At 35.3% G+C, this 13225-nt stretch overlaps 1 pseudogene; it reads left to right on the top strand.

The window, feature by feature from the left end:
• Positions 1-582: 582 nt before the first annotated feature.
• Positions 583-9970, top strand: LOC113089751 (probable ATP-dependent RNA helicase DDX58; annotated as a pseudogene).
• The last annotated feature ends 3255 nt before the right edge of the window (positions 9971-13225 follow it).

Here is a 13225-nt window from a genome sequence, read left to right on the forward strand (position 1 = left end):
AAATCTTAAAGACATCTATCAGACGTTTGTAGGTGATTTCCAGATCAAGAGATATTTAACGGCAGTCTTGCAGACCTACGGGTCACTATGGTGACTTTCTTTAATTAACTTTTTTAGATAATTATTTATATATTTTTAGTTTTCATCATCAAAGATGTGTAATGCACACGCCCCCTTTGGCACTACGAGGTGAAGTCATTTTATGCAATTCCCCTTTAAGGGTTTTGTGTATTTATCGCGAAAAGGCACGGCTCTAATTTCAGTTCCAGCGAAAGGAAAGTTAATAACAATCCCACTCACTTCAAAGTTTTTTTTTAATATTCAAAGATTTAAAAACTCGTGTACCCTTCCAAAATTGGCTTTTTTGGTGTTTTAGCAGAATAAAACAATTAAGCTTTTGCTCTGGGAGAGTTGGCTGTGTCTCAAAGTCTCGTGTGCGCGCTACCAAGGCGGCATGTTCGCGCATCGCAGAAGCGCGCGGCCGAGCTTTCGCAAGGCGCCTGTGTAGGCAGCTCGCTCGGTTTTGAGACAGCGTTTTTTTTCGTAGTTTGAGTTTCGTTTCGTCGTTTTTACTTTCGCTTTTGTTTCTGGAGCAGCTGCAGTGAATCTCGGTCAGTCAGTCATCGAGTGCTGAATCGCCGCAGAAATGTACGAGCTGGAGAAGGAAAATCTGCGGCGCTTTAGCGATTATATCACGAAGTTTTTACGACCGTCAGTCGTCAAGAACTTCATGACGATATACCTCGATAAAGGTGAGAGTTGATGAACAAACAGACGCAACATCAGCAACTGCTCGTTCTATAAAGTCTGTTGCAAGCCTGCTTTATCTTCGAGAAAACATCCTTCAATTTGTTGAGTCTAATTGAATATTCTACAATAGAATTAAATTTGTGTTGTGTTGAATAATGTCTGTTTTCTGGACAGTTGAATTAAATGGCTGTAGGAACCTGAAAACTCTTATGTCCTTCAGGATTGTCATAAAGGGAACACATACTGTAAAGAATTATGTAAAGGATGCATTAAAAGTCAATGAGTTTCAGCTGACTGTATTTGTATTTATGTTTATGTATTGGTTTGTTTGCATATAGATTAAATGTGTATATAGTTATAAATTAATATTGTGAATGTGTGAAGTTAACTGTTACATTTATTTATATTGAAATACATTTTTAATTAAAACATTTTTGTTTAATTTTCTTTATATTTTTGCACGGGATAGAGTTGTATTGTTAGATATATTTATTATTTTAATTAAATTTTTAATATTTTTTAAGTCAGTTTGAATGAAAATTCTTTAAAATTAAATGTGTAAAAAAAATTTTGACTGACAATTTTAATATATATTTTTTTATGTTTAATATGTTAAAGTTAAAACTATTATTATTTTTTTATTTTGACTGACAATTTTAATAAAAATAAATCTTTCCTTTTTTAATGTGTTAAAAAAGCTATTATTATAATTGTTTTTGAAGATATGACTGTGTAACAAGGTAAAAAAAATTAATGTAATTAATAGATTTAATAGATGTAATTAATAGAGAAGGGTGTTAATTTACCGTAGACTTTTTTTGGCAACTAGTTTTCACTTCTATTCTGTTGTCTCTGTGCACAGAGATGGTGGAGAGCATTCTCTCTACAGAGATGACGTCTGTGACCACAGCTGCCCAGATGCTGCTGGACCAGATGTATTATCTAGAGGAAGTGGGCTGGTTTCAAGCTTTTCTGGACACCCTGCTGGCCTCGGGTGAGTTCAGTGACCGCCGCAGGGCTCACGCATGCCTCGAGATCAGGGCAGATGCTGAGGATGTGTGTGTGTTTATGTACTGTAGAGTACACCGGACTGCACGACGCCATTAAAGAGTGGGACTTCCAGAAGTTAGAGGAGCTGAACGAACACAGGAGATTTCTGGAAAGGATCGAACCGTCAATCACGAAGCACATGAAGCCCAGCGAGCTGCTCGCGCACATGAACGACTGTCTGAAGCCCAGAGAGTGTGAGGAGATCCGGGCGGTGAGTCTCTACAGAAGCGCACAGGCTGGTGATGTGTGCACGTGTGTTTGTGTCCTCACGTGTGTGTGTGTGTGTGTGTGTGTGTTGGTGTGTGTGTGTGTTTGTGTCCTCACGTGTGTGTGTGTGTGTGTGTTACAGGAGGAGAGTCAGCGAGGTCGTATCGCTGCCAGTGAGAAACTGGTGATGAGTCTTCTGCGCTCAGACAAACCCAACTGGTTCAAACTGCTGAAGATCGCTCTGGAAAACTGTGACTTAGACGAGGCTCGAGACATGCTGGAGACAAGTAACACTTCATCTGTCTATCTATCTATCTATCTATCTATCTATCTATCTATCTATCTATCTATCTATCTATCTATCTATCTATCTATCTATCTATCTGTCTATCTATCTATCTATCTATCTATCTATCTATCTATCTATCTATCTATCCGTTTATCCGTCCATCCATCTATCCATCCATCCATCCGTCTATCCATCCATGTCCATCCATTCATCTATCCATCCTTCTGTTTATATCCATCCATCCGTCTATATCCATCCATCTGTCCATCCATCCATCCATCTATCCATCCATCCATCTATATCCATCCATCTGTCCATCCATCCATCCGTCTATCCATCCATCTGTCTATCCATCCACATCATCCATCCATCTCTCCATCCATCTATTCATCCCTCTATCCATCCATCCATCCATCCCTCCATCCCTCCATCCATCCATCCATCCATCTATCTATCTATCTATCTATCTATCTATCTATCTATCTATCTATCTATCTATCTATCTATCTATCTATCTATCTATCTATCTGTCTCTCTATCTATCTATCTATCTATCTATCCGTTTATCCGTCCATCCATCTATCCATCCATCCATCCGTCTATCCATCCATGTCCATCCATTCATCTATCCATCCTTCTGTTTATATCCATCCATCCGTCTATATCCATCCATCTGTCCATCCATCCATCCATCTATCCATCCATCCATCTATATCCATCCATCTGTCCATCCATCCATCCGTCTATCCATCCATCTGTCTATCCATCCACATCATCCATCCATCTCTCCATCCATCTATTCATCCCTCTATCCATCCATCCATCCATCCCTCCATCCCTCCATCCATCCATCCATCCATCTATCTATCTATCTATCTATCTATCTATCTATCTATCTATCTATCTATCTATCTATCTATCTATCTATCCATCTATCCATCTATCTGTCTCTCTATCTATCTATCTATCTATCTATCTATCTATCTATCTATCTGTCCATCCATCCATCAATCAACTGTCTATTCATCCATCCATCCATTTATCCATCCATCTGTCTATCTATCTATCTATCTATCTATCTATCTATCTATCTATCTATCTATCTATCTATCTATCTATCTATCTATCTATCTATCTATCCATCCATCCATGTCCATCCATTCATCTATCCATCCGTCTGTTTATATCCATCCATCCATCTATATCCATCCATCTGTCCATCCATCCATCCGTCTATCCATCCATCTGTCTATCCATCCACATCATCCATCCATCTCTCCATCCATCTATTCATCCCTCTATCCATCCATCCATCCATCCATCCCTCCATCCCTCCATCCATCCATCTATCTATCTATCTATCTATCTATCTATCTATCTATCTATCTATCTATCTATCCATCTATCCATCTATCTGTCTCTCTATCTATCTATCTATCTATCTATCTATCTATCTATCTATCTATCTATCTATCTATCTGTCCATCCATCCATCAATCAACTGTCTATTCATCCATCCATCCATTTATCCATCCATCTGTCTATCTATCTATCTATCTATCTATCTATCTATCTATCTATCTATCTATCTATCTATCTATCTATCTATCCATCCATCCATGTCCATCCATTCATCTATCCATCCGTCTGTTTATATCCATCCATCCGTCTATATCCATCCATCAGTCCATCCATCCATCCAGTTATCTATCCATCTGTCTATCCATCCACATCATCCATCCATCTCACCATCCATCTATTCATCCCTCTATCCATCCATCCATCCATCCCTCCATCCCTCCATCCATCTATCTATCTATCTATCTATCTATCTATCTATCTATCTATCTATCTATCTATCTATCTATCTATCTATCCATCCATCCATCCATCTATCTCTCTATCCACCCACCCATCCGTCTATCCGTCTATCCATCTCTCTCTCTGTCTGTGTGATGATGGTAGGATGATGTTCTGCAGATGGAGGAGGTGTGGAGGTGAAGGCCGGTGAATGGGACGGAGAGGCGGAGGACGTGATGACGACCGTGTGCTTTGAGTTCAGAGAGGAGGCCGAGACTGAAGACGTGCTGCTGAGCCTCAACAACCTCACGGTCACAGAGGAACCGGGCGGCTTCACAGGTACACAGCCCAACATCAACACCACACGTCACCTGAGAGCCCGCATCTGACCTTTGACCTCTGCACAGGGAAACCTGAGCGATCAGGTGAGCGCAAGCTGAGAGAATATCAGAAGGAGCTGACCGCCGCGGCCGTCCAGGGCCAGAACACCATCATCTGCGCTCCCACAGGTGCACTGAGTCACAAATACATGACATTGAGATCACTGTGATTGATTCATCTATATACAGTCAGTCTGAAATATGGAAAATCAGATTGATTTGATTCGATCCAGTTCATCTCCAGTTATGATTTTTTGATTAAGAATAAAGAAAACAAACTTAAGTCAAAAATGACACATGCATGTATGAGAAAAGCACGTCATGATTGTGTTGCCTTTCTAACTGTCCTATCCACTCCTTCCCTCAGGATGTGGAAAAACCATAGTGGCCCTGGCCATCTGTGAATATCACCTGAAGCAGTTTCCCGAAAGAGCAAAGATCGTGTTTCTGGCGACCAAGGTCGAAGTCTATGAACAGCAGTACAAACTTTTCAAGGAGCACTTTTCCAGCAAGGATCCCAACGTCAGGCACGATGCCTCACACACACACACACACACACACACACACACACACACACAAACATGCATTCAAAATATGAAGCAGTAAATCATCACATTATTCTGATTTCTGAAGATCATGTGACACTGAAGACTGGAGGAATGATGCTGAGAATACAGCGGAGCATCACAGAAATACATTACACTTTAACACAGATTCACACAGAAAACTGCTTATTTAAATTACGATAATATTTCAGAATTTATACAGTATTGATTTAATAAATGCAGCCTTAGTGAGCTTGAGCGACTCTTTCAGAAACATTGAACCATTAGGATGATTCCAGCTGTAGATGACGGTGTGTGTGTGTGTGTGTTGTGATCTGCAGGGTGACGGGGATGTGTGGTGATATGGACCATGTGCCCGTGCACTGCCTCATAGAGAATAATGATATTGTGGTGATGACGGCTCAGATCCTGGTGAACGCGCTGCAGAGCGCTGACGTGACGTCTCTGGAGATGCTGTCACTCATTCTGTTCGACGAGTGTCACAACACGACCGGAAAACACCCCTACAACAACATCATGACCCGCTACCTGGACACCAAACTCTCCAGCGGCACACACTCACTGCCACAGGTGCACCGCACTCCATTATAATCCACAGCCTCTTCTGTTCTATTCTGTTCTATTCTGTTCTCTTCGGTTCTGTTGTTCTATTATATTATATATTCTGTTCTTTTCATTATATTCTATTCTGTTCTATTTTATTCTATTATTCTATTCTGTTCTGTTTCATTCTATTCTATTCTACTCTGTTTTTTATTCTATTCTGTTCCATTCTATTCTGTTCTGTTTTTTATTCTATTCTGTTGTTATATTTTATTTTATTTTATTCTATTATGTTGGTCTGTTTTATTCTATTCTGTGCTTTTTTTGTTCTATTTAATTCTATTATATTCTGTTCTGTTGTTCTCTTTTATTCTATTATATCCGGTTCTATGTTATTCTATTCTATTCTGTCCTGTTCTATTCTGTTCTATTTTATTTAATTCTATTCTATTCTGTTCTGTTGTTCTCTTTTATTCTATTATATTCGTTCTATGTTATTCTATTCTATCCTGTACTGTTCTATTTTATTTAATTCTATTCTATTTAATTCTGTTCTTTTCTGTTCTGTTCTTTTGTTCTCTTTTATTCTAATATATTTGGTTCTATGTTATTCTATTCTATCCTGTTCTATTTTATTTAATTCTATTCTATTCTGTTGTTCTCTTTATTTTATTATATTTGGTTCTATGTTATTCTATTCTATTCTATCCTGTTCTATTTTATTTAATTCTATTCTATTCTGTTGTTCTCTTTTATTTTATTATATTTGGTTCTATGTTATTCTATTCTATCCTGTTCTATTTTATTTAATTCTATTCTATTCTGTTGTTCTCTTTTATTCTATTATATTTGGTTCTATATTATTCTATTCTATTCTGTCCTGTTCTATTTTATTATGTTCTATTTTATATTGTTCTATTTTATTTTATTCTGTTCTGTTGTTGTATTCTGTTCTATTATTATATCCTGTTATATTTCATTCTATTCTGTTCTATTTATTTTTATTGTATTCTGTTCTGGTCTATTTTATTGTATTCCGTTGTTCTATTTCATTCTATTTTTTATTTTTTATTTTATTCTATTATTATATTCTGTTCTATTTCCTTCTATTTTGTTCTATTTCTTTTTATTCTATTCTGTTCTATTATATTATACTCGGTTGTTATATTTTTTTCTATTCTGTTATTCTATTCTATTCTGTCCTGTTCTAATTTATTCTGTTATATTATGTTCTGTTTTGTTGTTATATTTTATTCTATTATATTCTTTTGGTCTATTTTTATTTAAATTCTTTTTTTTTTATCTTTACTTTTCTTTTCTTTTTTTATCACCCAGTATTTTGTTTTACCCAGTCCTGGTTTGTTCTATTTTTACATTAATTATTGTATTATAGTTAATTATTTTTATTTTATGTAGGGGCGCAGATCCTATCTTATCAAATCCTTTTATATTATTTTATTTATTTATCTATTTTATCACCCAGTATTTAGTCTTATTCAGTCCTGTTTTGTTCTCTTTTTTTATTTTATTTCCACACTGTTGTCTTATCCTGTTTTGTTCTATTTCTACATTCATTACTTTACCTCTTCCGAACTGCTTGGCCTCTGTAGCTATGTAGTTGTCTTTTCTATTATTGCTATATCCAGTTGTATTCTGTTCTTTTCTTATATCCGTGTCCTGATTGGTTTACTCTCAGATTGTGGGCCTGACCGCGTCGGTCGGCATCGGTTCATTCAAGAACGGACTGGAGGCAGAGAACAACATCTTACAGCTCTGTGCCAACCTGGACACCAAGGGTCATCACCACAGTCACCCAGCACAAGGATGAGCTCAAGTCATACGTGCACACGCCTGAGAAAAGTCAGCAAAATACAGTACACACATACGACATTAGCTGCGACACGTGATTATTAATGCCATGTGTGTGTGTGTCAGTGTTTTTTGAGGTTCAACAGTGCACGAGTCACCCCTTCATCAGAATAATCAAAAACATCATGAGTAACATCGAGCAGCTGGCGCAGAAGACCTTCAACATCGGTACGCAGTCCACACCTGCACACACACGCTGTACACACACACACACACTAACACACACGTGTCCCGTCTCTCTCTCAGAGAACCTGTCGAACATCCAGAACCGCGAGTACGGCTCGCAGAAATATGAGCAATGGATCGTCTCGGTTCAAAAGAGCTGCAAAGTCTTACAGATGAAGAACGCAGACGAGGAGAGACGCATCTGCAGAGATCTCTACAACTACACTGAACACCTGCGGGTGAGAGAGAGAGAGAGAGAGAGATAAAATATGATTTAAATGATTTTATTGCAAAATCAATGATTTGATCAAACATCATGTGATCGGGTTCTGTGATGCTCTCATCTCCCTCAGAAATATAACGATGCTCTGATCATTAATGAAGACGCGCGGACTAAAGATGCGCTGGATTATCTGGACGCGTTCTTTGATCAAGTCCGAAACGCCGGCTACGGCGAGACCGAGAGGAAGCTGACCGCGCTCTACGACTGTAAGAATCCTCCTCTCACTGAGCTCACAGACAGACGCACATCACACGTGTGTTTCGAGTCTGAGTGTGTGTGTGTGTGTGTGACGCAGGTCAGCGGCCGCAGTTACTGCGTCTGGCCACCGAGGGGGAGCAGAACCCTAAACTCGATGAGCTGAAGTTCATCCTGGAGGAAGAATACCACAATAACGATCAGACGCGCACCGTCATGTTCGTCAAGACACGAGCCCCTCGCCGACGTGAGTCTGACCTCTGTGACCTGACATCTGCATGCTTCTTCAAACGTGTTTTAGGATTCACCTGTGTGTGTTTGTGCACCTTTATAAATAAGGCCATGAAGAAATGGATCGACGAGACTGATTCCCTGAAGTTCCTGAAACCTGGAGTCCTGATTGGAAAAGGACGGAAATCCAACTTTACTGGATCAGGTGGGAATCCAAACATTCCTGTGCAAAATGGACTGACGCAGTGCTTGGGATTAGTTTTGCAGACAAATTTACATAATACAAATAAAATTTTGAATTAAAAAGCAGAGCTGGAATAAAAGCTCAAAGGTTTAATGTTTGAAAAATGACAAAACTGTATTGTAATTTTACAGTTGTGCTATAATATAATAATAAAATTAATAATAGTAATAATTTTATTTATGTTACAAATTTTTTATTAAGTTCTTATAATCATGCATTATTTTTTCATATTGTTTATTTGGTTAAATTAAACATTTATTAATGATAATAATATTTTTATTTTACAGTACAATTATTATTATTATTTTAAAATCATATTGAAATAAAATTATATTTTCTGGCCAAACAAACAGGCACAACAAGTCTTGAGCTTTTATTTATAAAAACAAAAAAAGAAAAAGAAAAGAAAGGGATATCACAATTTTTGTCAGAATAATTGCAATTAGATTATTTTCTAAAACTAGCCCTACGAAATAGTTTTTAGTTAAATTTCTATTGTGGTTGTTAATATTTTGATTTAAATTGTATTTTTTTATTTTTTCTATGTGTTTTTATTTACGTTTTAAATTTTTTGTTTATGTAGTTTTAATTTAGTTTTATTAATTTATTTTATTAGCAATTTTTTTTTATTTTTATAATGGATTTTTTAAATGGTTTTCAGTCCGAATTGGTGTGCGTTTGTGTTGTGCTGCAGGAATGACTCCGAACAATCAGAGAGGAATTCTGGAATCCTTTAAGAGCTCTGATCAAAGCAAGATGCTCATCGCCACATCGGTCGCTGATGAAGGCATCGATATCCCACAGTGCAACTTGGTTCTGATGTATGAATATGTGGGAAACGTGGTAAAGATGGTGCAAGTTCGAGGTAACAAACATATGCACATGCTTTTACACACATATAAACACACACACACACACACACACTCCCTCTGATGCATAAATGTGTGTGTGTGTGTGTGTGTGTGTGTGTGTGTGTGTGTGTGTGTGCAGGTCGTGGTCGAGCGGAGGGCAGCCGGTGTTTCCTGATCTCCAGTAATAAGGAGCGCATTGCGAAGGAGAAAATAAACATGTTTAAGGAGAAGATGGTGGAGGAGGCCATCGAGCAGCTGCAGAGCCGCCCCGCCGACCTCAGAAACAAGGTTCTGCACTTCCACCGCATGTTTTTAAACATCAGTGCATCTCTGCTGTGTGGCAGCACTAGACCGTACGAACATGTATGTGTGTGTTCAGGTGGACATGTTCCAGAGGGAAGACAAAGCCCGGAGGGATCATATCAGTGCCAGTCCCGAAAAAACCCAAAACCCAGGGCAGTTACGAGCTCCTCTGCTGCAAGTGCAAGAGGTTTGCATGCAGGAGTGACGACATCAGAGTCGTGCAGGTATCACCTTCATAATTTAATACCCAAACCCTTAAAAACTTCACGTTTTTAAACTACTTCAAACTTAAAAATACTTAAGCTTGTAACGTAAAGCTTTTCAAATTACTTAAAACGTTCAAAACTCAAGCATTTCAATCTGATTCCAATTTAAAAATACTTAAATTCTTCTAACTTTAGGCTTTTCAAACTACTTCAAACTTAATAAATAGATAAATCCATCACAAGTCAAACTTTGTAAACTACTACGAACTAACAAAATACTTAAAACCTACAAACCTTTTATACTACAAAGTTAAAAATACTTAACTGTCAAACTTCTATCTTTTCAAACAACTGCAAACTTCAAATTAAAAACTTAAGAATTTCAAGCTTTTAAACTACTTCAACTTAAAAATATTTTAACCATTCAAACTTCTAGCTTTTCCCACTATTTAGAATTTACAAATATTTAACCTGCAAGCTTTTTCAAACTCCTTAAAACATAACAAATACTTAAAACCTTCAAACTTCAAGCTTTTAAAAACTACTTCAAACTTGAAAGTACTTAACCTTCAAACTTTAAGCTTTTCAAATTACTTCAAACTTAATAAATAAATGAAATCATCAAATGTCAAGGTTTTTAAATGACTTTTTTAAACTACTTACGTATTAAAATACTTAACCTGCAAGCTTTTCGAACTCCTTAAAACATAAAAATACCAACATTTTTCTAGATTTTAAACTACTTCAAACTTGAAAGTACTTCACTTTTTAAACTTGAGCTTTTCAGACCCCTTCAAACTTAAAAATTCTTAACTTTCAAACTTCAATCTTTTTAAAACTTAAAAATATTTTACATTTTTAAACTTCTAGCTTTTCAAACTACTCAACATTCAAGCTTCCCCCACTTTTTCAAATTTAAAAACACTTAACCTGCATGCTTTTCAAACTACTTAAAACATAAACATACTTTAAACCTTCAAACTTAAAATACTGAAATCCTTCAAGCTTTTAAACTACTTCAAACTTGAAAGTACTTAACCTTCAAACTTTAAGCTTTTCAAATTGCATAAAACTTAAAACATTTAAACTTTAAGCATTTTAATCTGATTCCAATTTAAAAATACTTAAATTACTCAAACTTTAAGATTTTCAAGATACTTCAAACTTAATAAATACATAAAACCATCAATGTCAAGCTTTTAAAGACTTGAAACTTTGAAATATTAAAAACTTACAAATTTCAAGCTCTTTAAACTACTTCGTACTTAAAAAATACTTACAACCTACAATCTTAAAGATTTAAAACCACTTCAAACTTCAAAATAATTAACTGTCAAACTTCTATCTTTTATAAACAACTTCAAACTTATGAATTCAAGCTTTTTAAACTACTTTGAACTTAAAAATATTTTACACATTCAAACTTCTAGCTTTTCAAACTACTTAACTTAAAATGACTTAAAACAATCAAACTTCTAGTTTTCAGTCTGCTTAAAATTTAACATTTAAAAATACTTGACTGTCAAGCTTGTCAATCTTTTCAAACTACTTAAAGCGTAAAAATACCAAAATCCTTCAAACTCCAAGCTTTGAAAATACTTTAAACTTTAACAAAATACTTAAAAACCTTAAAACTTCAAGTTTTTTTAAACTACTTCAAATTTATGCTTAAAAAAATCATTGAAATCATAAAACTCTACATTTTTTCTTACTAATGTCAGTTTTATATCTCCACTTTTCTAATTTTTTTCCTCAGAATTAATCTCACACTGCAAATTATAAGCTCAAAAAATGCTAAATTGCTTGATGGAAAAAAAAGTCTAAATTGTGAGACAAAATATCACATTTACCTTTTTTTTTACCCCGTTGTGGAAACATGCTTCCATAGGACTGTGAACGCACAAAAGTTTTAAATAGTTGAAATTTTATTCAAAATGTAAATAAAGAGATTATGATAAAAGGGCAAACAGTTTATGAAAACTCTAGTGGTTCTCTACAGATTTTTTAGGAAAGTGTTAATTTTGACCCATCACTCCGTTCATCTTTCTCCTTCTCTCCGTCCTGCAGGGCGCTCAATCACATCCGTTCTGGATCGCTCAATGTTCGAGCGCTGTACAACCGGCTCCCATAAAACCCAAGATCCTTCTCGGGCTTCTGTAAGAAGAGAAGATGCTCTGTGCGAGCTGCAAGCAGGACTGGGTCTCATCGCCTCGTACCTCACCATCCAGGTGACTCTGAGCTTTTCATTATCGTGTATCATAATAATTATTCATTTTTGTTTATATTTTTGAATTATTTTTTTATTTTAGAATTTTGTTTTCATTAAATTTGCTTCAAATGTTAGTATTTCTTTGTTTTTTTTCATCAGTTTTATATGTCTATAATATTGATCAGGTTTTAGTTTTAGTTGTTTTAGTACTTCAACCAAAAATAAACCGAAAAATAAGAAAATGGTTGCTTTAGCAGCAAGCTGAAATATTTAATTGAATTTAATTTAAAAAATATATATATTTTAATATGTAATTTTATTTGTAACAATTTTTTTGTTAAGTTTTTTTTTTTAGTTTTAGTTAACGATAATAACCCCGACTCTGAGCAGATGAAACACCTCAACAAGTCAAAAATGTTTCTATCAAAACTTCAAGAACAGATTTATAAATCTTAAAGTATTTTTATTTGCGAGTACATAAAACAACACTTAAACAGTTCTGACAGAAAGCTTGTGTATTCTGGCTAATTATTATTATTATTATTATTTTACATTTTTTTTAATCAAACTTGTTTTTTTACTTACCATTACACATACTGTATTGATATAAAAAAAAAAGAGAAAATTCTTTTTTTTTTTGGGATATCAACAACAAAAACTGAGCTTAATGTGAGATCTGCAGTGGGGTTTGATCGAGCTGATAAAAAGCTAATAATTAATAAAATCCTAAATATAGAAAAAACCCCACTTGAACACTAAAAATATAAATAGTTTATTTTTAGTTTATATTTAGTTTACCTGCATGTCAATGTGACCATTGACCAACATCAGAGAACCAGAAACATGTTATTAATTACTTTAAATCAGAAGTTCCTCAGAGATTTTTCTAGTAAAATATTTAATTTTAAAGGTTTGGCTGAAAAAAAAAAAGAAAAAGAAGAAGAATTAGGAAGAATCAATCAATTATAAATACTTACTGCCCTTGTGTGAATGTTGTAATCATGTAATCCATAAAAAATTACTTTTAAAATGTAATATGTGACCCCGGACCACAAAACCAGTCTAAAATCAAATATAAATCATC

This window comes from Carassius auratus, unplaced genomic scaffold (genome assembly GCF_003368295.1).
Source record: "Carassius auratus strain Wakin unplaced genomic scaffold, ASM336829v1 scaf_tig00050902, whole genome shotgun sequence".
In the NCBI taxonomy this organism is placed as follows: Eukaryota; Metazoa; Chordata; class Actinopteri; order Cypriniformes; family Cyprinidae; genus Carassius; species Carassius auratus.